General features: G+C 41.8%; 1 pseudogene; it reads left to right on the top strand.

Annotated features, from left to right (window-relative positions):
* Positions 1-25,040, top strand: part of LOC127625049 (zinc finger protein 208-like) — a 632,925-nt pseudogene that overhangs the window by 43,410 nt on the left and 564,475 nt on the right.

A 25,040-nucleotide genomic window follows, 5' to 3' on the forward strand; every position in this document is an offset into this window, starting at 1 on the left:
ATTCGTTTGTACATTATATTAAACTTTGATGCATGTCATCTCATTTTGCTCCTGTTATCAGAAGTCCAATTACTCTCCATAAGTCAGTTCATTGACCCCAATGTACAGCCCCTGCAGGGAAGGAAAATTAAAGATATTCATTAAAAATAACAAAACTGTTTTGTTTTAAGTCACTAATCATTATGAATCACCATTACAATCACAATATTGGCTGGTGTATGTATAACATGCACTTGTTATTTTTTTAAATCATGCTGCATTAGAAATAGGGTTGATTATAATTAACTGGCAACCGACAGTAAGAATTTTGACAGATTAATACTATCAGTTAATCAGTAAAAAAATTTAAAAATATTAAAAACAGATTGCTGCTTGGTAAAATAAAAATATGCCATGCATATCAATCAACTGATGGGGGCGTGTCCACACGTGCAACCATATTCTCCTTTGCGGGTCTCGCGGATAACAGACTGCGCGCCAGACTAACCCCACAGCATGTCGACATGTTGCTATTTCTGAATAAAAACCAGTAGACAAGCTGTCCGCTGTGCTGAGGGCTGAGGTAGGCCTGGTCTCTTTATTTTATTGTGAGGTCTGAAAAATGCGACTATAAATGATCAAATATTGTCCTACACGGGTTTTTATGCCGGTTCTACTCGACGCCGGAGGATTCAATGTGTGTTTTCGTTTTGTTAATCTGTTAATTATTTAAGTGAAATATTTTTCATGTATGCCTATCTATTTTATTTCGTCTGTTTGACTCCGTTCACAGCAGCGCTGCATATGTGACGATGTGTGAATCCTCATGTGCTGCTATTTGCGCATAAAATAATCCCCTTATGAAAAAAACAAAACAAATGTGTTTTTTGATATTTTGTAATGGCTCACAGACACTCGTGCCCTCTTTAATTCTAATTTAACGTTCTATTCTGGTCAGTTAACGGTTAATGGTCGGTGAACGAGCGACGACTATTGGTCAGGATTAACATTCTAAATAACATTCTAATAACCCATATCAGAACCTGCCAAACATAAGATAAGCAACTGAGCAACAAAGCACTGTAATTTATACAGATAACATCACTGGAGATGTGAGATAAAGTTACTTATATGATTACATATCGATTACATTATATATCAGACACCGCAATAATTTAGCTATTTATTTTGTTTGGTAGGCCTTGGGCATGGGCGTAGAATACGCGGGGGATGCAGTGGAATGTGTGCCCCTCACATTCAGTAAAACCAAAGTTCACTTTTTCAGAGGCCGTTCTTACAGCAAATGTCTAAATGTGCAAATTCAAAAGTTAAAATGATCTGGTCAATGGCGTAATTCATTAAAGTACCATTTATAATCGATTGACAGCCCTAAAAATATATATCTTGTACATTTATTTTCGCCTTGCGCTAAATATTTTGTCCTCCTCACTTTTGAAATGATTGCTATGCCCCTGGCCTAGTGTAATAGTGCGTTCTCATACAACGCAAATTGAGCGTGTTCGCGCAGTGCGATTACATACAAAGTCAATGCAAAGACACAAATAGACGCGAATGAACTGAATGACGTGAAGCGAAAAATGCTTCATTCGCGTGTTCGCGCAAGTTTAAATTTTAAACTCAAGAAAATATTCACATAACGCGGTGTCACGAAAGCCTATCAGCATTGAGATTGTCTGGATGTCACTGACGTACTAGCAGAAGAAATCAGGAAAAATGGATGAGAAAATGGTTGTAGCGGTGTGTGGGCACCCGGAGTTGTATGACACAATGCCAACATATCTGGGACTTCCACAACTGATACAGAGCAGCAGTCGTTGTGATATCGGCCATGGTTGATGGCGGAAAGATACATTGTCGTAGAAGCCCCTCTTCCTGAGGTTCAAGATACTCGCAGGTTCACGTTACACAAATCAAACTCGTGCGAGCAATGTGAGGAATACTTGGCGGGAATACACAGCACAACAGCAGTTTAAATCTGAACACCCAACGGCCAATGGTCTGGATGTTGAAAAGAAAGTCCCACCTTAAATGTAAAAGGTGCAATCACATTATAGTTTCAGACATCACCTGTCAGTCAACTCGTGTACGCATATGCGCTTTAGTTGAACCAGTCAGAAAAATATGTTTTTTTTTTATGTTGGCTGTGTCTCGTTTCAAAGGCCGTGTCCTCCGGAGGTCACATTTATCGGCCGTATACGTCATCGAGACTGTCTCGTTTCAGAAAAGCGAATAGGACACTTTGAATTAAGCCTTCAAATGCGACCTACTTTCAATGGAATTCGGAGGATGTATGAGGTGTATCCTTCGTGGGCACTCACAACCCACAATTCTTTGCTTCAATGGAAATGAACATCATTTGTCTAAAAACATTACGCCAATTTGCTCCAAAATATGATGTTCAAATGCAAGGAATGTTAATTCCCAAGTTAAAGTACCTCAGTAAACAGATGCAGAGTATATAATATGTTTAAGTATATTAATATATAATTGTAATAAATGATTAAAGACTAAAAGTACACCTGTAAAATCTATTTTCTGTTCTCTCTACATCATTATAACTATCCTAAAAATATCCAACAATATTCCTGCTTTAAGTCAAATAAAACCAAACACAAAGGACATATTTATATTTATATAATCTCAGAAACAGTTGTTTTGTTTTACAGATCTGTTTGTGTTCAGATTGTCATCATGAGAGAGTTGAAGAAAGAGGTGATGAAGACATAACTGATGGAGAGAGACAGTTTACAGGTTAAACATTCATTTCATCCTTTACAGGGTCCGAAAACAACTTTTTTGCCCACTAGCCAAGCCAGTCAGAATTCTTACCAGCCATATAAGACAAATAAACAATGTATTTTTTATTGCATTTCACACATGGATTTTACAGACTTATGAGACTAATAAACGTACTCATTTAAAAGTGATCTGTATTTTTAACGAATTGTATTGTTTCATGTAAAATGTAAAATTTTTTCAGATTATTCAGTTATTACAACAAAACTAAATGAAGTAACTCTCATTTTTCAACTATTTTCGAATGGAAACACTTGATATGCGAATAAACAATCAAAATTCACTTTAAATTTTATGTGATAGGAAGAAGGAGTTTTCCTAGAGTTTCGCAATGACAAGTTTTGACCATTTGTGCGTGTGCTATGAGTGTGCGATAGTTTGATGCGAATGCCCCAATGACAGGTCCAACCTTGGCACACAATTCTTTGAACAAAACCGTTGACATCTGGAAATTTTTAACCCAAAGTTGATCCTCACAATCCGCCAGAACAATTTTGAGAGCGGGCCATCCCAGGTATGCGGAGGGTGGCGGCGTGTGGGCATCGCAGCCGCATTTCAGTCCTCTTTATATCAGATATTACACTTATTCTATGGCGTCACCAGGCAGCATTTAATAAAACAAGGTACAGTTATTAAATAAATCTACAAAGGACTACAAAATTAACGCAGGAAACAGGAACGGGGAACTAAACAAGAATTTCAATATAAAAGTGTAGACAAAGACAGGGAATATATGACAAAATCGCTGAAGTCTGCAATCTTACTGTGGAAGAGATGCGATCCGACTGCTCATACACCTGAAACTCCACATATATTGAGAGCACTAATCTACTGTGAAACATGCAGCATGTGTAAACTATATATCTATATAATTAAATCAAAGCATTTGCACTTTAATCTCTCAACTGAACTTAATTTATATAGCATATAAAACAACAGAGTTGACCAAAGTGCTTCACAGTAATACAATTTCAAAGATAATGTTTCAAAATGACCACGCACACAGTATGGTGTTTGTTTTGACACGTGAGACTACACTCTGCATGGAGCACTTAAGATACGGATTTAAAACATCAATAAAAAAGGGAATGTATACAAAACACTACATTACACGTTGTCATATCATTATAAAGTAATTAATTTGTTATTAATTAAGCGTGAAGCCTCCACACACGCTATGACTGCGGTTACTTGCTCAACAAGCCATATGATAAGATGCGTCACATCCACTGTAAATCCAAGAGTGGTCTTTCCTGCATTTTGGTGGCATAAACAGTCCTATACATTGCATCGAGATTTACTGCTAACAGTACGTGTCCAATGGCGCAGATGAAATCCACCCAGCACCATTCACCTTGCCAGACAACTGCCACTTTAGGGTGAGTTTGTAATATACAAAGTCAGTGTGTATTCTCTACTATTAGCTTTCACACTCAATGATGTAAACTTAAATATGTGGGATTACAGTTGGAAAAATGCCATCTTTATTTTAAAATGACCAAAGTATACAAATGGTGTTCATTTATCAAAAGTTTGCTTACACAGCTACGGAATTGCCACTATGAATGCATGCAATCATCATTTGAAGTCTGGATAAAAAGCACTGAATCCACCTGCGCTCGCCACGCGCCAATGGATGCACAGCATTTGAAACTGTAGGCCTACAGATCCCACTTGAGGACAAAACGTGTTTACATTTATTGTACTAGCTACCAAACTGATAGAAAGCAAAAACATCCGCAAGAGTGGCATGTGACACTACAAAATTCACAGACCAAAATGAAAATGTTCTCGCATTTGGCTCTTGGTGGGTGTTAATTTCGGACCCTGATCCTTTACCTGAATCACATCGTTTATTTGTCTTTTCCAGAGTCTTGTTAGATTTGAATGAATTTACATTGACTGAAATCTTATAATCATCTATTTTGAGTTTTTTAAATTTGAGATTGTAAGCTTTGAAATTATTTTATATGACTGTGACTTTGTGATGATGAATGGTACAGATGTGATTGTGTTGTGTTTGTCAGGAGCTGGAAAAGGTTTCCTGTCAATCTTCAGTGTGTGTGACTGATGGGACCTCCACAGAATGTCAGGATTCAGTGTGGAGCGGCAGAGATCAGTCCACACCACAGCAGCTGCTGGACAAACTCTCTGAACAGAGATCCAGAGACACACAGGACTCACAGCTCACTTTACTCTGTTCTACTGCTGCTCAGGAGAGTGTGTGTGACAGTAATCAGGGTGATCAAACCTCCACAGAGTCTCTGACTTCTGTCTGTAACGCTGGAGAACAGCAGATGCTGCAGACACCAGTGAAGATTGAAGTGAAGCAGGAAGAGATAAAAGAAGAAATCACAGCAGAGGAACAACAGAGTGATGAAGATGATGGAGAACAGCAGATGCTGCAGTCACCAGTGAAGATTGAAGTAAAGCAGGAAGAGCTAAAAGAAGAAATCACAGCAGAGGAACAACAGAGTGATGAAGATGATGGAGAACAGCAGATGTTGCAGACACCAGTGAAGATTGAAGTGAAGCAGGAAGAGATAAAAGAAGAAATCACAGCAGAGGAACAACAGAGTGATGAAGATGATGGAGAACATCAGATGCTGCAGACAGCAGTAAAGATTGAAGTGAAGCATGAGGAGATTAAAGAAGAAATCACAACAGAGGAACATCAGAGAGATGATGATGAACAGCAGATGCTGCAGACACCAGTGAAGGTCTGTTCAGTAAAGCTGCTGGACTGCTGGAACCTGATGAAGATGAGTGGAGAAACCACAGCAGAGGAAAAACAGAGTTATGAAGATGATGATTTTATTCCTTCAGGTATTATTCTTCCTTTAAAATGTAAAATTTTCATGTCAATCGGCTGTCATGTTAGAATCTGTTGTAAGAACGTCTAGGTTACTAGTGTAACCCCCGCTCCCTGATGGAGGGAACGAGACGTTGTGTCGATTGTAATGACACAAGGGGTTTCTTTCGGGAGCCTCGGATACCTCTGAATATGAAGGAGGCCAATGCCAAATTGGCGAATAGAATTTGCATGTCCCACCCCCGGACTTATGTGAATAAAAGGCAGGGATTCTGCATCTGTTCAGTCAGGTTCTGCACTGAGAAGCAGTGTTGTGGCAAGGGGGTCACAACGTCTCATTCCCTCCATCAGGGTTACATTGTAACCTAGACGTTCCTCTTCTGTCACTCACTCGTCGTTGTGTTGATTGCAGTGACTCAAGGGGTCCCCATTCAATAGCGCCACCTACACTGAACCGTGTTACGTGAACTGCTGATGCTGGTGCAGCAAGCATGCCAAAGGAGCATGGGCATCAGACTGCACGTAACCTTCCCCAACACCACACTAAGACGTCATATTGTATTTTTTATTAGGTTCCTGGCATCCGACCAAGGATTTCAATTGAGGGGTGGGAACAAGCTACGTGACAATCATGGGAGCAGGCCGTGCCAGCCACGGCCCTTTTCTCTCTCTGTGTTTCTTATCATAGAGTGTTAGATGCGGCTGGGACCATCTAGCTATAACACACATTGGCGTTCTTTTCCAGTCGTATTCTTTCAGGTGGAAAAGACCCCGCGGGGACCACATCCTACCCAGGCTGGGGAGGTGATCATGCGACAAATACGTCAAGTGGGCCTGTTACGCCACTCATGGAAGTGGTGCGGTGGTAGGCCCTGCCAAATGAGGGAGGAGCTTTACAAACACAGTGACCAGGGCAGAGGGGACTGCCCAAGGGAGACACGGGTCCACCTGACAGGGGGACCGCACCGCAGAAAATACATCATAGGGGGTTACTGTGATATCCGGCACCTATGGAGCACCTATTCCAGTACAGAGTAACTAGTACCGTAGTGGGTCTGGTCGGGAATTCCTCCGCTGAATTTGCTAGCCAGAGGGCTGGGGAGGAAGAACATCCAGAGAGCGCAAGTTTGAGGACTCACCTGGGAGGACTCACCCACCATTTACACAGCAGCATTAAACAATTAACATTCAATACAAAGTATAATTTTACATTACAGATTTAACAGCATGTAAATATGAACCATCATGACTTTTGACCTGGGCTGGTGCTAGAGACATGATTTTAATTTGATAGTTACCTGATGGCTCTGATATCATGGACAGTGGTCTTGGAAGAAGTTATGGTCCCCATTTCTGACTTCATACGGGTTGAGTCTTCATCAGGGCAATGTATTCAGCTGGGATTTAGATTTCCTGGTTTCTCAGACACCTCTCGATGACACTGGACTGAGTCACATTCCATCTGTGTGTGCCCCTTCTCAAGGAACTTCTGAATGACTACCTTCTTCATATCTGTGGAAAATTTTAGAAGAGCGTTGCCAAGCATGAATTGTGGTTTTGGTACCGACAACCATCACTCCACAAAATGTACTTCTCATGCTCTTTATGCTCAGAGAGGAAATCGGTGGGACAGGATGCAAACTCACTGGCAGACAGAGCGCCCTCAAATTCATGTCAGGCATAGCAAATGGCATTGTGTGTAGACATGTCATAAATTAAAAGTTGTGGATGGCATGATTTGTCTTGTAGTAAAGAGCCGAAGCTTTCAGTCTGGGGCAGAGGAGGGCTCGCAGAACCATGTAGACAACCATGATCTTGTCATTTGCATAATTTCTGTCCTGCACTTTTGCAGCACGGGCCTCTTCCTTTTTAAGAAAATGGTCCTGCAACTCATTATCTGGTAAGTTACCAGCATTGAAGGAGCAGCAGGTGTTACACTGGTCCTTCTTTGGATGGTAAAGTCCCAGGTTTTGCCACATTCTTCTGAGAACACCTGCATTGATTATGTTCTCAGCATCTTCTCCTCACCAGCACAATGGTACATTTTATACAGGTCAATCGTGGACTGGAAGACAGGCTCCAGGTATTGTTTTGATGTTGATGACCTACAGTAGTGGGAGTGCAAGACTGGTGCCCACCTTAGGGAGTTCCTGTAGAAAGCTTCTTCTGTGTATTTCCTGTGTCTTGCACCCAGTTAAGGGCAGACCAGTCCCCTTTTCCAAGCATTGCCTAAAACAAACTCCTGCACAACCTCCTTCGCTGTCCATCAACTTTTAAAAAGAAAACATGAGTCCCCAGTTCATGTTCTCCCAAAAACATTTAAAATATTCTCAAATTTTACTGCAGTGGTGCTTGGAGAACTTCACAAATGCAGCTGACTGGCATCTTGGTAACATCACCCTTGACTCCTTGGTAAACTCTACTTTCTTGCTCCTCACATGGCTGTCCCAGCATTCTTCTCCTTTTCTGCACACACTTCTTCAAATACTTTAATTTTTGCACTTTCTTCCTCCAGCTGTGATGTCCTAAGCCTCATCATGGAAATTAAAAAAAACTAAAAAACTTTAGTGTGTGTGTGTGCATGTCTACGTTATCTACAGACTACTGCTGTGAAATGTGCCCATCTGTCCATTCAACACTCATTAACACTCATTATACATTGTAATATCAATTTCTATTCAACTCAGCAATCATTTACACATTATTCACTCTTCCTTTATTCACTTAAAAAGTGGGTGAAAGTCTTGGATGCAGTTCCAAGCAACATGTTCATGTTGAGGCAAGAAGTTGGTTATCTAGCTAACTTGATGGAACATCTGAAATCTGTTCTATACAACACTGATATTACATAATGGTACATCTGCTGATGATAATCTTAAGTAGCAACTGATAAAGTGAACAATAGGTTATAACATTAGTCTGATCAACTCTTGCCACATCACTAGCTAGCTACGCTAGTGTCCTCAGTAAACAATTCCATCTGTAATCACAATGTTAAGATCAGAGCTACATTTTATAAACGGGTACACTGCATAGTTTTAACTGAGTTTGCAACAACCTAGGGCTCATCTGAAAACATTATATTGAGCTATTTACCTCAAATGAAAGATCACTGTTTGCTGTGTGCGCCACTTCATTCAAGATGGAAGCGGGGAGGAGCTATGAGGTTTTGCTGGCAGTTTGATGATCCATTGGAGTTACGGGATTTATTAACCGAGTTACGGGCTCCCAAGCGGCTCTTTAAAAAAATATGTTTTGTATTGTAATTCAAACAGTTTGCGATAGTTTGACTATAATTGCTGTTAAAACAATTCTAATTAAATTATTAAATGAAATCATACTCTACCTTAACCACAATGTATTTAAAAATGCATTGGTTTGTTATGAAAAAGAATGCTATAAAACATTTGCTGGAAGATATGTTCAAAGGATTTGGTTCAGGTAAATTGCCACCAGGGTGGTGTGTCCATCAAAAGACAATAAAGCCCATTTTCATCCAATGATCATTTATTTGACAATAGCAGTGGTACAATCAAATCCCAGAATTGCATGGTATAAAGTCATGCACACAGCAACTCCATGAAAGAGCTCTCAAAGAGAGAAGGAAAGGAATGTTTGCTTCTACTGCTTGCCACACGCAGACACACTAAATATAGGTGGCTAATCAATGATTCCCTGCAGCTGTGGAGACCTAGCTCCCCCCAAATAGACTACATCATCTGAGTCAGTAAGAATTCTCAACAGCCGCCCCAAATATGTAAACATACCCATCAATAAAAACTTCCACAACCCTTATCCTGCCATCAGGACTTGGTTGGTCCTTTGTGACAGTACCTGTAGGCCAAAGTCCTTGTGGAAGTTGAGGATCAACTACCATAACTACATTACCACATGCAATTGAATTTCCACCCTGTCTCCATTTCTGATGACCTTGAAGACAAGGAAGATAATCTCTGATAAAACTTGACCAAAATCTGTCAGCAAGAAATTGGCTGGGCCTCCACCTCCTCTGTGACAGTAGCTAAGGATCAGCATACATTACTTGAGGAAGGGAAGCATCTCGCCACCCCATCAAAAGGATATTTGGAGTTATTGGATCAGGATCTGAGATGTTAGCCCAATATCACCCTTAAGGCTGTCATAATGATCTGACTTCTCTCTTCCAGCAACTTCCAAAATATGGTGAATGTGGAGGATTAAAATTGTATGTAATCTGCTGCTGGGACAATAGTTCCTGAAGGGCAGGGCAAAGTTGATGAAAAGCTTCTCTAAGCTCCCTCTCTCCTCCATGGAAATTGGTTCTTTGATCCGATATAAGTTCGTAGGGCCGATCTTTACGAGCTATAAAGCAACGGTGGTCTAGGAAAAAACTATCTGTATCCAAACCGGGTAAGAGCTCAAGATGGACACATCAGGTTGTTTGACATTTAAAAAGAATACCCCACCATTTCTCATGTCTTTGACCAACACTACTATTGAAAGGGCCAAAACAGTCCATTCCTGTTGACCAAAATGGGGGCTTATAGAGGTGGAGCCTAGGGGGAGGAAGATCAGCCATCCTAGGGACTGAAGGAGAACCTTTCTACTTCCGACATTCACAACATAATTGTTGAACTGACTTTACTGCCTGTTGTCCACATAGGACCCAGTATTTCCTTTGAAGTTGGGCAAAGACTCTTTGTGGTTCTGGGTGAGACAGAGTTACATTTAAATTTATTCATTTGGCAGACGCTTTTATCCAAAGCCCACTATGGAGAAATTTGTACGAAAAGTGCCATTCTACAAAGTTTTACTAGCATCAGAATAGCATTCAAAACAGATTTAAGTGCAACAAGATTTTTTCTTACATTTTTTTGTGACTGGTTAAGTGCTCTTGGAAAAGATGTGTTTTTGTTTTGAAGACAGAGAGTGAGTCAACTTCACGGATGGAGTTGGGAAGGTCTTTCCACCAACCAGTTTATGTTGAAACTTAGAGTCCGGGAAAGTGTTTTTGTGCCTCTTTGTGTTGGTACAACAAGGCGACGTTCCTTAGCTGACCGCAGGCTTCTGGCAGGAGTGTAGATCTGCATAAATGATTTTAGGTATGCTGGAGCAGACCCAGTGACTGTTTTGTATGCCATCATCAGAGCCTTGAATTTAATATGTGCATCAAACGGCAGCCAGTGGAGAGAGAGAAAGAGTGGTGTAACATGCGCTCTCTTTGGTTCATTAAAGACCAGACGTGCTGCTGCATTCTGGATCATTTGCAGAGGTCTAATTGCACATGCAGGAAGGCCTGCAATGTGAGAGTTACATTAGTCCAGTCTAGTTATGACAAGTGACTGAACAAGCAGTTGTGTGGCATGTTCAGAAAGGAAAAGTCTTATTTTCCTGATATTGTAGAGTGTAAATCTACATGATCTTGCAGTCTTTGAGATGTGTTCTGTGAAATTTATCTTGTTATCGATGGTTACCCCTAGATTACTGACCATTTTGGAAGGCAATACTGTAGTTGAACCCAGCTGCACGTGATGTTGTGTTCAACAGCATGGTTGGCTGGAAAGACAAGGAGTTCTTTCTTGGCTGGGTTGAGTTGCAGGTGGTGTTCCTTCATCCAGGTCGAGATGTCTGCCAGACAGGCAGCGATTCGAGCAGTCACTGTGGTGTCGTTGGGCTGAAAAGACAATTAGAGTTGCGTGTCGTCAGCGTAGCAGTGGTAAGAGAAATCATGTGACTGAATGATGGTCCCAGTGATGTGTATATGGAGAAGAGAAGTGGGCCAAGCACTGATCCCTGAGGTACCCCAGTAAGTAACTGATGTGGCTTGGATACCTCACCTCTCCAGGCTACCTTGAAGGACCTATCTGAGAGATAGGAGGTCAACCAGTCAAGCACGGTTCCTCTGATGCCCAGAGTAGAGAGGGTGGAGAGAAGGATCTGATGGTTGACTGTGTCAAAGGCTGCAGAAAGGTCCAGCAGAATCAGAATGGTTGATTTGGATTCAGCTTTCTCAGCGACTCTGTGAGAGACAGCAGGGCAGTCTCGATGGAGTGTCCACTTTTGAAGCCTGACTGATTGTTATCCAGCAGCTTGTTCTGTAAAAGATAGGCAGAGATCTGATTGAAAACTGCTCTTTCAAGTGTTTCTGCCATGAATGGGATGAGAGAGACTGGTCTGTAGTGTTCTATCTGTGTGGGGTTAAGTGCAGGTTTTAAACAGAATCCAGATCGAAAATCAGCAGCATAGTAATTGGATTCTTAGGGTCCAACACAATGGGATGGATAGTCTCTGACTCTAAGTCCTCACTATAACGGAGACAACCCCCCAAACTTATTAGACCAGAAACAAGGTCATACTCAGGTGCCTATTAAACAAGTCGAATCTGCTTTGAAACATCTTGACCCTGTTGGAGTAACTTATACTCCTCAGGAAAATTATCTTCTTGTGTATGGCGAAGAAGTAGCAGCTCTGCTTGTTTCAGAGCTACAAGTTTATTCTCTGATGTTGAATCAGGTGAAAAGTTCTCAATGGTATATACAACCAGCTCTGACCAAGTGTTAAATTCGGAAAGATCTTGTTTCGAGAGATTCACAGAAACTTGTGTCTGGCCACAAAACAAATGTTTTCTCAATTCCCTCACACCTTCATCAGAAGATAAACTTGGATGTTTAGGCAATTGAAGAGAAGGTAATGTAAGAAAAGGGGGACCTCAAAACCAGTGGCTAGTGAGATAGAACTCTGCCAATCCTTTCCTCTAGTAATATTGTCTGCTGGATTGTTTCCAGTGTACACTTATCTCCATTGTTCTGGAGTAGTGTACTCTATGATCTCTTTGATGCGATTAGCCACAAACACCTTATACCGGCAAGAATCAGAGAAAATCCATGTCAAAACTGTAGTTGAATCAGACCAGAGACTGACTCTTTGGACGGGCACAGAAAATTCCTTTACTAGGAGATTTGCCAATTTAGATCTTGCCAGAGCAGCACACCATTCCAAATGTGGGATTGAAATGGTCTCTTTTTGGGCTACACTAGATCAAGCCATGACAAATGAAGTAAGAACTTCAAGATCATCTGACAGATGAAGATAAGCAACAGCTCCATACACATGCTCTGAGGCATCACAGAATATGTGCAGTTCCCTCATATCTGTCTCCTCACTCCTACTGGTCCATACCATCGGGAAATTTGGATTTTGTCCTGGCCCGATTGCTCTTCTTCCCAGGCTGACCAGTTCCTCCTAATACTTCAGGAATGTCTGGATCATCCCGTCCACATGCAGGTTAATCCACAACTGCTGGGGAGAATCTTAGCATGAGTAGTAAAGGTAATAATAAACCCAAAAGGATCATATTGTCGAGCTGACCTGACACTGTCTGAGGAACAGCCGCAGGAACATTACTAATAGCCACCACATGTGAAGGCCCATTGAATGGTCCTAATGTTCTAATCTGAACTGGTGGTATGGGGGGAACTTGACTACTTGATGATTCCAAAATTAAAAAGACAGGGTGTGGATGGATAAATGGACCATAGGGTTGATGTCATCTTTAGATGCGTTTTTTTGTTCATGTTTTGATTTCATGTCTTTTATTTTGGCATTCTAGTTCCTGTTACTCTTGTCATGTGATTTAATGTTTCCCTCCATGTTCATGTGTCTTGTTTTCATTGGTTTATTGTCTTATCAGTTCTAGTCTGTCATTGGTTTAAGGTTATTAGTCTTGTTATCTTGTTTAGTGTTCTGTTTGATCATTGGTTTCCCCATGTCATGTATTTAAACCCTCATGTTTAACATTGTCCTTTGTCTAGTATTGATGTTAGTTTGTGTAGCACTTTTCAAGTTCATGGCAAGTTTGTTTAAGCCTTGCCTACCGAGTTCATTTTCATGTTTAAGTTTCAAGTTTATGTTATGTTTTATTCATGTTTATAGTTATGTTCTCTGCCCATGTTCACGACCACGGAGGTCGTTTCTGAGTCTCAGTCCTTGCCCCCAACCACAGAGGTTTCTCCAGGCCATGTCACAGCCACGCCAGAGTCAGCTCCAGGCCATGTCACAGCCACACCAGAGTCAGCTCCAGGCCATGTCACAGCCAAGCCAGAGTCAGCGCCAGGCCATGTCACAGCCAAGCCAGAGTCAGCTCCATGCCATGTCACAGCCATGCCTCAGCCTGCTCCATGCCATGTCACAGCCATGCCTCAGCCTGCTCCATGCCATGTCACAGCCACGCCCCAGACTGCTCTATGCCATGCCATAGCCGAAACTCAGTCTACTCCATACCATGTCTCAGCCAAGCCCCAGAATTCTCCATGCCTTGTCACAAGCAAAACTATGCTTCACGGTCCAGGCCCACCTCTGCTCCATGGTCCAGGCCCACCTCATTCCCTATGACTCCACCTTGCTCCTCAGCCCCTCAAGCCTCTCTTGCACCCCCCCCCCACCAGACTCCGCCTTCATCCTATGCTCCACGCCCTGCTATGTAAAGTTGCCACAGTTGCCACTTTTCAAGTTCATGCCAAGTTTGTTTAAGCCTTGCCTACCAAGTTCATGTTTAAGTTTTAAGTTTATGTTATGTTTTATTCATGTTTACAGTTAGGGTTTTTGGTTTTCACATTGATTATTAAACTGCACTTGGGTTCTTCATTTTATCATCATCGTCTTTGTCATTGCCATTGCCAGCTACAATACATTACAGATATAATCCAGGAGTAGGAAAAGGCACTGGATAATTTGGAAACATCCATGGAAAGAAGGCATTGCCCTGCATTTGACTCAAAGTAGGTCCACAACTCCATGTTCCTTGCTGATTATTGAATGGATAGGCTGGATGTAATGGCCAATGCCAATTTGAGTTGGATTCATACTTGTTACAGGAGTATTTTCCAAAGACTGTGCCCTTAACTGAGTATGCTCTGTAGCAACAGGGTCACTTAACCGGCTGGGGCTCAGGGGTTACAGTGGGTCGGCCACTAATCGCAAGGTTGGTGGTTCGATTCCTGGCCCACCGGACTCCACATGCCAAAGTGACCTTGGGCAAGACACTGAACCCCAAGTTGCTCCCAATGGCAGGCTAGTGCCTTGCATGGCAGCTCTGCTGTCATTGGTGTGTGAATGTGTGTGTGTGAATGGGTAAATTAGATGCAGTGTAATGCACTTTGAATACCGCTAAGGTTAAAAAGGGGCTATATAAGTGCAGACCATTTACCATTTAACTTTGTGAATCGGGAAACAGTAGAGAACATGTCTCTAATGATGTAGGCAGCATAGATTGAAGTAGAGGAGGGAGAGGGCTTTGTCTACTGAGTTTAGGGGGTGATATAGATGAATCAATACGTTGTCTCAGGCATTCGCACACCGGCACAAATATGCGCACCGGCTCCCAATGTTCACCTTCAAGAGCCGGCCCTTAGAGCCAACTCGTTCGTGAGTCATAAATGAACAGTTTGACCCCTGCCAAATTTTCATCTGTATAATCTGTCCCCCGGAAGAAAGTATTTGAAGAGCCCTGCTCTAGGACGAGTTCCTAGATTGAGTCTAATAATAATAACCTTAAACAGTAGAACAGTAGGTTGGCTTTTCCAAGCCAACAAAGTATTAAAGTTGACTGGGTTCTAAAAATATATTGATGATAAGTGGGCTGAGAACCTTTCACAAGATGGACAAATACAGTTTTGGAGGGAGTCTGCTGAGGAATCCACCCGCTGCTAAGACAGAATCCTGTAGAAAACACTGATGCACTCAACCCTCATGTTGTTCCAGGCATGTTTGACTTTCTGTAATTTTGGTTCACATTCAGTCTAAATGACTGTAAACATGAAATGCAGTTATCAGCCAGAATTTATGGTATAAATATAAGCCTTTTGCACAGCAAAAATCACAAATATATACTGGACATTCGTTGTGTTCTGCCAATACATTTGTGTTCAATTTGATTATTTAAATTTGTCTTTCTTTAATTGATTTGTCAATTTACTGTGTTCATTGTAGAGCTGATTGAAGTGAAAGAGGAACGTCAAGAGCTGAATGAAGTGGAGGAGAAACTTCAGGATCAGAAACATCATGATTTTATAACTATTGAAGAATATATGAGTGGCTCAAAACCTAACAAGAATATCTCACCAGAAAACAATCAAAGAAGAGCAGACAAAAATACATTCACCTGCTCTCAGTGTGGAAAGAATTTCAGATGTAAAAGCTGGCTTAATATGCACATGAGAGTCCATACTGGAGAGAAGCCTTACACGTGCCATCAGTGTGGAAAGAGTTTTGCATATGTATACTCTTTCAAGGATCATCTCCACTCTCACTCTGGAGTAAGACCATTTGAATGTGATAAATGTGGTAAAACATTTGTTTTGGCACTGAATCTAAAACGACATCTGAAAGTGCACACAAATGAGAAACCTCACAAGTGCTCAATCTGTGGAAAGAGTTTCACTGTGTTACAAACCTTGAAAATACATGAGAGAATCCATACTGGAGAAAAACCTTACAAGTGCTCACACTGTGGAAAAAGTTTCACTCAGTCACAATGCCTGAAAAAACATGAGAGAATCCATACTGGAGAAAAACCTTACAAGTGTTCACTCTGTGGAAAGAGTTTCATTGTTTTACAAAGCTTCAAAACACACAAAAGAATCCATACTGGAGAAAAACCTTACAGGTGCTCACACTGTGGAAAAAGTTTCACTAAGTCACAATACCTGAAAAATCATGAAAGAATTCATACTGGAGAAAAACCTTACAAGTGCTCACTCTGTGGAGAGAGTTTCACTGTTTTACAAAGCTTGAAAACACATGAGAGAAACCATACTGGAGAAAAACCTTACAAGTGTTCACACTGTGGAAAGAGATTTACAAAGTCACAAAACCTGAAAAATCATGAGAGAATTCATACTGGAGAAAAACCTTACAAGTGTTCACTCTGTGGAAAGAGTTTCATTGTGTTCCAAAGCTTGAAAACACATGAGAGTAACCATACTGGAGAAAAACCTTATAAGTGCTCATACTGTGGAAAGAGTTTCACTAAGTCACAAAACCTGAAAAATCACGAGAGAATCCATACTGGAGAAAAACCTTACAAGTGCTCACTCTGTGGAAAGAGTTTCATTGTGTTACAAAGCTTGAAAACACACGAGAGAAACCATACTGGAGAAAAACCTTACAAGTGCTCACACTGTGAAAAGAGTTTCACTCAGTCACAATACCTGAAAAATCACGAGAGAATTCATACGGGAGAAAAACCTTACAAGTGTTCACTCTGTGGAAAACGTTTCACTGTGTTACAAAGCTTGAAAACACACGAGAGAAACCATACTGGAGAAAAACATTACAAGTGTTCACACTGTGGAAAGAGTTTCACTCAGTCACAATACCTGAAAAATCACGAGAGAATTCATACTGGAGAAAAACCTTACAAGTGCTCGCTCTGTGGTAAGAGATTCACTGTGTTACAAAGCTTGAAAACACACGAGAGAAACCATACAGGAGAAAAACCTTATAAGTGCTCACACTGTGAAAAGAGTTTCACTCAGTCACAATACCTGAAAAATCATGAGAGAATTCATACTGGAGAAAAACCTTACAAGTGCTCACTCTGTGGAAAGAGTTTCAGAGCAGCAAGTGCTCTGTGGAAACATGTTAAAAAGTATTGCACAATTAGTCGCAGTATGCAAAAATCATCTTCAAGTCCAACAAGATCAAATAAATAGCTGGAAATTCAAAATAAACCCAAAGACACTGATATCACACGTACATCACCTAGATATCTAGATATGGAGTGGTGGTGGCATAGTGGGCTAAAGCACATAACTGTTAACTGTTAATCAGAAGGTCGCTGGTTCGATCCCCACAGCCACCACCATTGTGTCCTTGAGCAAGGCACTTAACTCCAGGTTGCTCCGGGGTGATTGTCCCTATAATAAGTGCACGGTAAGTCGCTTTGGATAAAACCGTCTGCCAAATGCATAAATGTAAATGTAAATATCTATTTGATATCTGTGTTTGTACCTGGAAGAAGTATTTATTTAGTTATTTGTTCATCTTCAATATATTTGTTAAATGTTTCCTCTTGGATGTCAATAAGACATTAAGCAGATGTATTTGAGGTGTTTATGATTTAGAATGTTTGTAAATCTGATCTTTTAAAGATGTTTAGCAGATGTTTATTGGGGGGCTTTCACACTGGCAATTTAATCCCAAAAAAGTTGGTTTGATTGAAAAGTTTGTAATGTGAAAGATGTTTTGCAGACCAGGCAGCGGACCATGGTACCGAACCTGACACTGGAGGATGGGGATAGGGATGGATATTTTGGTCATTTTATCTACTCGAGTTCTTGGACTAATTACTCGAGTACTCGAGGGGCAATGACCAGTAGTAATGATGTTTGGCAGAGACAGGTGTTCAAAACTCTGTTAATAACACTTTCTTTATTTTTATTATCTTAATGAAAGCATTGCAGCATTGTATATCATATTGGTTGCTATGAGATGTCTCTGAAAATAAATGTACCCCTCAAAACCACAACGTAATCAATCTCAAAATAAAAAATAAGCACCCTTTTTGACATGTTTGTGATTAGTTGTCAGGTAATTGTCACTGAATTTCTAATTAAGTGAAAAGTCACATCATGCGTGATCACCATTGATCATCGTTTTCATGATCGATAATTGCTGCCACGTACAAGTACCCGAGTCCTCGATTACTCATGCCCATCCCAAGTTGGTCTGAAACCAGAAAAACGCTGCAGGGTGCACCGGGAACAATCACACTTGGGTTCGGACATCAGCAGTAGTAAATATTATGTACCAAATGACAAAATATGATTTATGGCCTAACAGGTGTTTGACACCTTTGATCTCCGCTTCCTCTTCCTCCCTCTGGCTGTTGTACAGGATATGTTTATGCAATATGTTTGGTCAGGTGTTATGTAGCTAACACCACCTCTCCATATTGTACCATCTGTTAATTTAAATGTATTTAAATGATGCATCTTTAATGTTGTACAATACTTGGTGGAAAATTGAGGTGACAAAAAACATTTCTCTCAATTCAAACTCATAAATAGTGATTGATTAAATAATACAATGTTGTAATCACCAAGATGTTTTTTTTAACAATTACGAAGTAATATGTGGTAAGTATTATTATTATTATTGTAAAAATAAAAAGTCATATTACCATATTAAGGCTTTGTGGTATGTTCAATTCATGGTAATGTTTATCCTGTCCTTAAAGATGTATGCCAGCAAACAAAGTGGATCAGAGATAACAGATTCCACCCAACCTAAAAAGCCTCGCCATCCATCTAAAAACCACCATGACCAGAGGCGTAGTAAAACGAGGATAAATATTGGAGATGCCTTTGGAATATTGAGACAGCTTTAAGCCCGGACATCCTTTAAAACGGATGCTGAGTTGGCTAATTCCGGCAACCCGCATGAGCTTCAAGTTTGAGGTGGGGCAGACAACTCTCCAATATTTTGATTTTGGACTGCAGTACCCATTTCAAATGCTTGTTGTCAATCTTACATATAGCACCTTTAAGATCCGGATATATCTGAAAAAGATATGTAAAAATAGACCAGAGGCTTCATTAATTTTAATGATAGTGGAGTAACTAACTCTTGCAGGAAATTTTGCGGTTTCATGTTAGACACATAGATATTCTAATAACCTACCTTTACAGTGTCATTTCTCATAACAAGTTTTTTTTAAGCATGTTGCTTAAACAGAACTAGGGGAGTTTCTTTATTTTATTGTTATTATTATTATTATTATTATTATTATTATTATTACAAAGTGGGGTAAAATGTGTTTCAAAAACCAAAAATGTGATGTGTAACAAAAGTCACTTTCATGGTTACAATAAAGAAGATAGTTTAAAAAAAGATAATGTTTGGCATTATTTTAACAAACAGGTTCATTTTAATAATTTATTTTGTTTAATTTTAGCTATAGCTCTAACAAAAAATATGTCTTACTACATTTAAGCAGGCTCGAGTAACCCCACTGCTGAAAAAACTTGCACTGAACCCCACACAGATAGAACACTACAGACCAGTATCTCTCATTCCATTCATGGCAAAAACACTTGAAAGGGCAGAACAAGCTGCTGGATGACAATCAGTCAGGCTTCAAAAGTGGACAGTCCACCGAGATTGCCCTGCTGTCTGTCACAGAGTCGATGAGACTATCCAGATTATCCGTTCTGATTCTGCTGGACCTTTCTGCAGCCTTTGACACAGTCAACCATCAGATCTTTCTCTCACACTCTCTTCTCTGGGCATCAGAGGAACTGCTTGATTGGTTGACCTACTATCTCTCAGATAGGTCCTTCAAGGTAGCCTGGAGAGGTGAGGTATCCAAGCCACATCAGTTACTTACTGGGGTACCTCAGGGATCAGTGCTTGGGCCACTTCTCGTCTCCATATTCACAACATCATTGCATCATTCAGTCACATGGTTTCTCTTACCACTGCTACGCTGATGACACGCAATTCTACTTGTCTTTTCAGCCCAACGACACCACAGTGACGGCTCGAATCGCTGCCTGTCTGGCAGACATCTTGGCCTGGATGAAGGAACACCACCTGCAACTCAACCCAGCCAAGACCGAACTCTTTGTCTTTCCAGTCAACCCTGCTGTTGAACACAACATCACGTGCAGCTGGGTTCAACTACAGTATTGCCTTCCAAAACGTTCAGAAATCTAAGGGTAACCATCGATAACAAGCTAAATTTCACAGAAGAAGATTTGCACTCTACAATATCAGGAAAATAAGACCTTTCCTCTCTGAACATGCCACACAACTGCTTGTTCAATCACTTGTCATAACTAGACTGGACTACTGTAACTCTCTCATTGCAGGCCTTCCTGCATGTACAATTAGACCTCTGCAAATGATCCAGAATGCAGCAGCACGTCTGGTCTTTAATGAACCAAAGAGAGCGCATGTTACACCACTCTTTGTCTCTCTCCACTGGCTGCCGGTTGATGCACGTATTAAATTCAAGGCTCTGATGCTGGCATACAAAACAGTCATTGGGTCTGCTCCAGCATACGTAAAATCATTTATGCAGATCTACACTCCTGCCAGAAGCCTGTGGTCAGCGGTCGGCTAAGGAACATTGCATTGCTGTCCCAACACAAAGAGGCACCAAAACACTTTCCCAGACTCTCAGTTTCATCATACTACGTTGGTGGAATGACCTTCCCAACTCCATCCGTGAAGCTGACTCACTCTCTGTCTTCAAAAAACGGCTAAAAACACATCTTTTCCAAGAGCACTTAACCAGTTTTAAGTCACACTTAAATCTGTTTTGAATGCTATTCTGATGCTAGTGAAACTTTGTAGTATAGCACTTTTCGTACCAATGTCTCCTTAATGTAGCAGTACTAGTTAACGCGTAATGAGCTTGTGTCTCGTTAACGCGTAATGAGCTGGTGCGCCTGTGGCCAATCCCCGTGTGAAGCGCCATCCTATAAATATGTAGCGAGTAGAGAAGTCTAAGATCCTCTCTTGCTCGTCAATGACGGAATGTGTGTTGTGGTTCCGGGTCGCTTTTCCGTGTGCCATGCTGTGTTAATAGAACACTGGCTCTCCAACTGGAGATTTCTCTCTCGTTATGCTGCACAGTCAACAAACGGACTTGCTGTTTCTCTTGGGCATTCGTGGATGCTGTTTTATTGAACACTGGCCCTCCAACTGGAGATCTCTCCTGTTATGCTGCGCAGTCAACAAACGGACTTGCTGTTTCTCTTGGGCATTCGTGAATGCTGTTTGATTGAACACTGGCTCTCCAACTGGAGATCTCTCTCGTTATGCTGCGCAGTCAACAAACGGACTTGCTGTTTCTCTTGGGCATTCGTGAATGCTGTTTGATTGGTATGTATGCCAACTGGCGTGGGACTTATTTCTTTTCTGTTTTTATTATTTGCTTTTATGGTTATCATGTGTTGAATGTTTGTAGAACACTGGCTCTCCAACTGGAGATCTCTCCCGTTATGCTGCGCAGTCAACAAACGGACTTGCTGTTCCTCTTGGGTATGCGTGAATGCTGTTTGATTGGACGGAGGCCGGTTTAGTGGGAGATCGTCGCCAGTTACGCAGTGTGAGTCGCTAGCTGCTGTTTTGCCTGCAGTGGTTGAATTGCTGTTTTGCCTACGTTGGTGGAATTGCTGTTTTGCCTGCAGTGGTTGAATTGCTGTTTTGCCTATGCTGGTGGAACCCCTGTACCGTGGGTTTGCTGAATGGCTGTTTGTTTTGTGCACATGCATTGAACATTTGACCAGCAATTGGAGCGGATTGCTGTTGCCATGATAACCACGGGGCAATTACAGCTATATGGCCGGAAGTATGGGTTGTTTTATGTGATCTAGTGTTTTTATAAAGGTTGAACGTAGCTCAAGGGGTTGGGTTTTCTTTATGTTATGTTGTTGTTATAAGAAGTTTGTTTCTCTTCCATTTTGTGTTGACTTTTGTTTAGATTATAAGCTGTATTATTTCCTTGTTTATTTTCTTTCATTATTGAATTGATTTATATATATATATATATATATATATATTATATAGATTTCTTTTGTTATACTGCCTGTTCTAAAACCATTGTTGGTTTTGGGCAGTTTATATTGTGTTTATCTCTTGATAAGTTTGTTAGTTCTTTTCATTTAAAGATTATATATTGATTTCCTTTTTCTTTTCTGTTGTGAGCCTTGGTTAATTGAGTGTGTTTTTGTTACAGTGGCTGAGAGCCGATGGTGGTGCTGGTGTCTGGGTGGTAGCGTCCCCTTATGGTGTGCTGTGTTGCCTTCCTTGTTTCCATTTGTATGCACTGTGGTGTGGTGGTGTGTTTGCTAGGGGGACTTTCCGTGGGATTTTTCTACTGCATTTGACTCCTTTTCTCCTCCATCGGTAAGCCTCAGTAACTGTAAATTGTGTATATATATATATATATTTTTCTTTTTTTTTTTTAGAAAAAAAAAAGTATCCCCTTTTCTCCCAATTTGGAGAAAATTTGGCCCAATTCCCACTACTTAGTAGGTCCTCGTGGTGGCGCAGTTACTCACCTCACTCTGGGTGGTGGAGGCCAATCTCAGTTTCCTCCGCTTCTGAGACCATCAATACGTGTATCTTATTACGTGGTTCATTGTGCATGACACCGTGGAGACTTCACGGAGGCTCAAGCTACTCTTCGCAATCCATGCACAACTTACCATGCACCCCATTGAGAGCGAGAACCACAAGGAGGTTACCCCATGTGACTCTACCCTCCCAAGGAACCATGACAATTTGGTTGCTTAGTAAACCTAGCTGGAGTCACTCAGCACACCCTGGATTCGAACACACGACTCCAGGGGTGATAGTCAGCGTCAATACTCACTGAGCTACCCAGGCCCCAAACTCAGTTAGTTTAAAGATAATGAACAAAATGGTTTAATAAAGATGAAGTCTAACATTACATTGTAATCAAACAGATTTATTGTCACCGTCCTGTCTCTCTCTCTCAGGTTTTGGTCTGACGGGGCCATGGCGTTATCCGCCCATCTCTGTCTTTCTGTGAGTGCATGGCTTCTGTTATATTCCCTGTGCCGCTGTCTGTTGTGTTTCTTGTCTGGAGTATGGTGTCTGGGTCCTGACTTCTTCTCTAGTTCAGTTCCGGTCTGTGTCGGGATTCAGACATTCATACTCCTTGTCTGTCTGTTGTTAACGTGGGTAAATTTTGCTTGTGTCATCTTGGCTGCATGCACTCCCATCAATAATCCATGTCAGTCTTTGTGTCTGTATCTCGCGGATGCGCGTTCACTCGCTTTGCACCGCACTCCCTGGTCACAAGCTGTCTTCATGTTTGTGCTGAGGTTTGGTCACTTCGGTAAGGTGTCGGGGTGTGTGTGTGGCCGAACTCTAACACAAGTGTATTCTCTCATCTTGTTTGGCATGAGTTTATATCGCCTCATTGTCTGGGGGATGTGCGCTCATGCCAATTTGATGTTTTGCCTTCTTGTGAGAGCTTAGATTATGTGCTTTTTGGTCTTACATCATTATAATGACTTAAGTCTCCCTCGGTAAGCACGAACCGATCATCAGGTTCCTGAGAGTGGTTCTTTTCAGGTTCCGTGCTTCTTTCCCTTAAGGGGCCTCGCCCTGGTCCTATGGAGAGCCCCCTTTGAGCCCCTTGAGTCAGTCAAACTAAAGGCTGTCTCTCTGAACACCGCCCTTCTGAGCGCGCTCACTTCCATCAAGAGGGTCGGGGACCTGCAAGCGTTCTCTGTCAGCGAGGAGTGACTAGATTTCAGTCTGGAAGACTCTCATGTGATCCTAAGACCCCAACTGGGATATGTGCCCAAGGTTCCCATGACCCCTTTTAGGGATCAGGTGGTGAGCCTGCAAGTGCTGCCCCTGGAGGAGGCAGACCCAGCCTTATCCTTGCTGTGTCCGGTGCGTGCTTTGCACATCTACTTGGACCGCACACAGAGCTTTAGATGCTCTGAGTAGCTCTTTGTCAGCTTCGGCAGACAGCGGAAAGGGAACGCTGTCTCCAAACAGAGGCTTGCCCACTGGATTGTGGATACCATAGCATTGGCCTACCAGGTCCAGTCCATGCCCACCCCCTTGCGGGTTCGAGCACACTCCATGAAAAGTGTGGTATCCTCGTGGGCACTGGCCAATGGCACCTCTCTAGCAGACATCTGTAGGGCAGCGGGCTGGGAAACACCAATGCCTTTGTGAGATTTTACAATCTCTGGGTTGAGCTGGTCTCATCCCGTGTTCTTTCAGGTACGATCAGGTAAGTCTCGTTACACGGGTAGCTGTCCGGGTGTATAGCGCATTTCCCCTCCAGGTAGGTGAAGCTGTGCGTTCTTTCTCCCATGCGCGTTCACGACCTGTGAACCCTGGATTTTCTTCTTCCTACCCCTCTGACTCACAAATTCAGCGGAGGATCCATAGTCAAACCCAGTACGTGTGCTTACAGGCCCTGTACTGGGGTAACTGCTCCACAGGTCTTGGCAACCCTGGTAACTTCCTGTGTGTATTTTCCGTGATATGGTCTCCCTTTTTTCGGCAGACCTGTGTCTCCCTTGGCAGAGCCCTCTCTGCCCCGGTTGCCATGCTTGTAGTAACTCGTGTGCCCCTCTTGCCACAGGGTGAACTGCACCGCTGCAAAACCTGAATGAATCTGCATACCGGGCTCCCTTTTATGCCCGTATGTCAGGGGGAGTGGCATGCAAATTCAACTCTCCAATTTCTCATTGGCCTTTTCTCAAAGATCTTAAGGTTGATCGGGCTCCCAAGAGCGACCCCTAGTGTCACTATATCGACACAACATCTCATTCCCTTCATCAGGGAACGGAGGTTATGACAGTAACCAAGAAGTTAGACATATAAAGCAGAGAGAGTCTTTTTCTACCATTCCCTCTGCTTGTGGTGAAATTTTTACCTCGGCCATTGATGT

This window comes from Xyrauchen texanus, chromosome 31 (genome assembly GCF_025860055.1).
Source record: "Xyrauchen texanus isolate HMW12.3.18 chromosome 31, RBS_HiC_50CHRs, whole genome shotgun sequence".
Lineage (NCBI taxonomy): Eukaryota > Metazoa > Chordata > Actinopteri > Cypriniformes > Catostomidae > Xyrauchen > Xyrauchen texanus.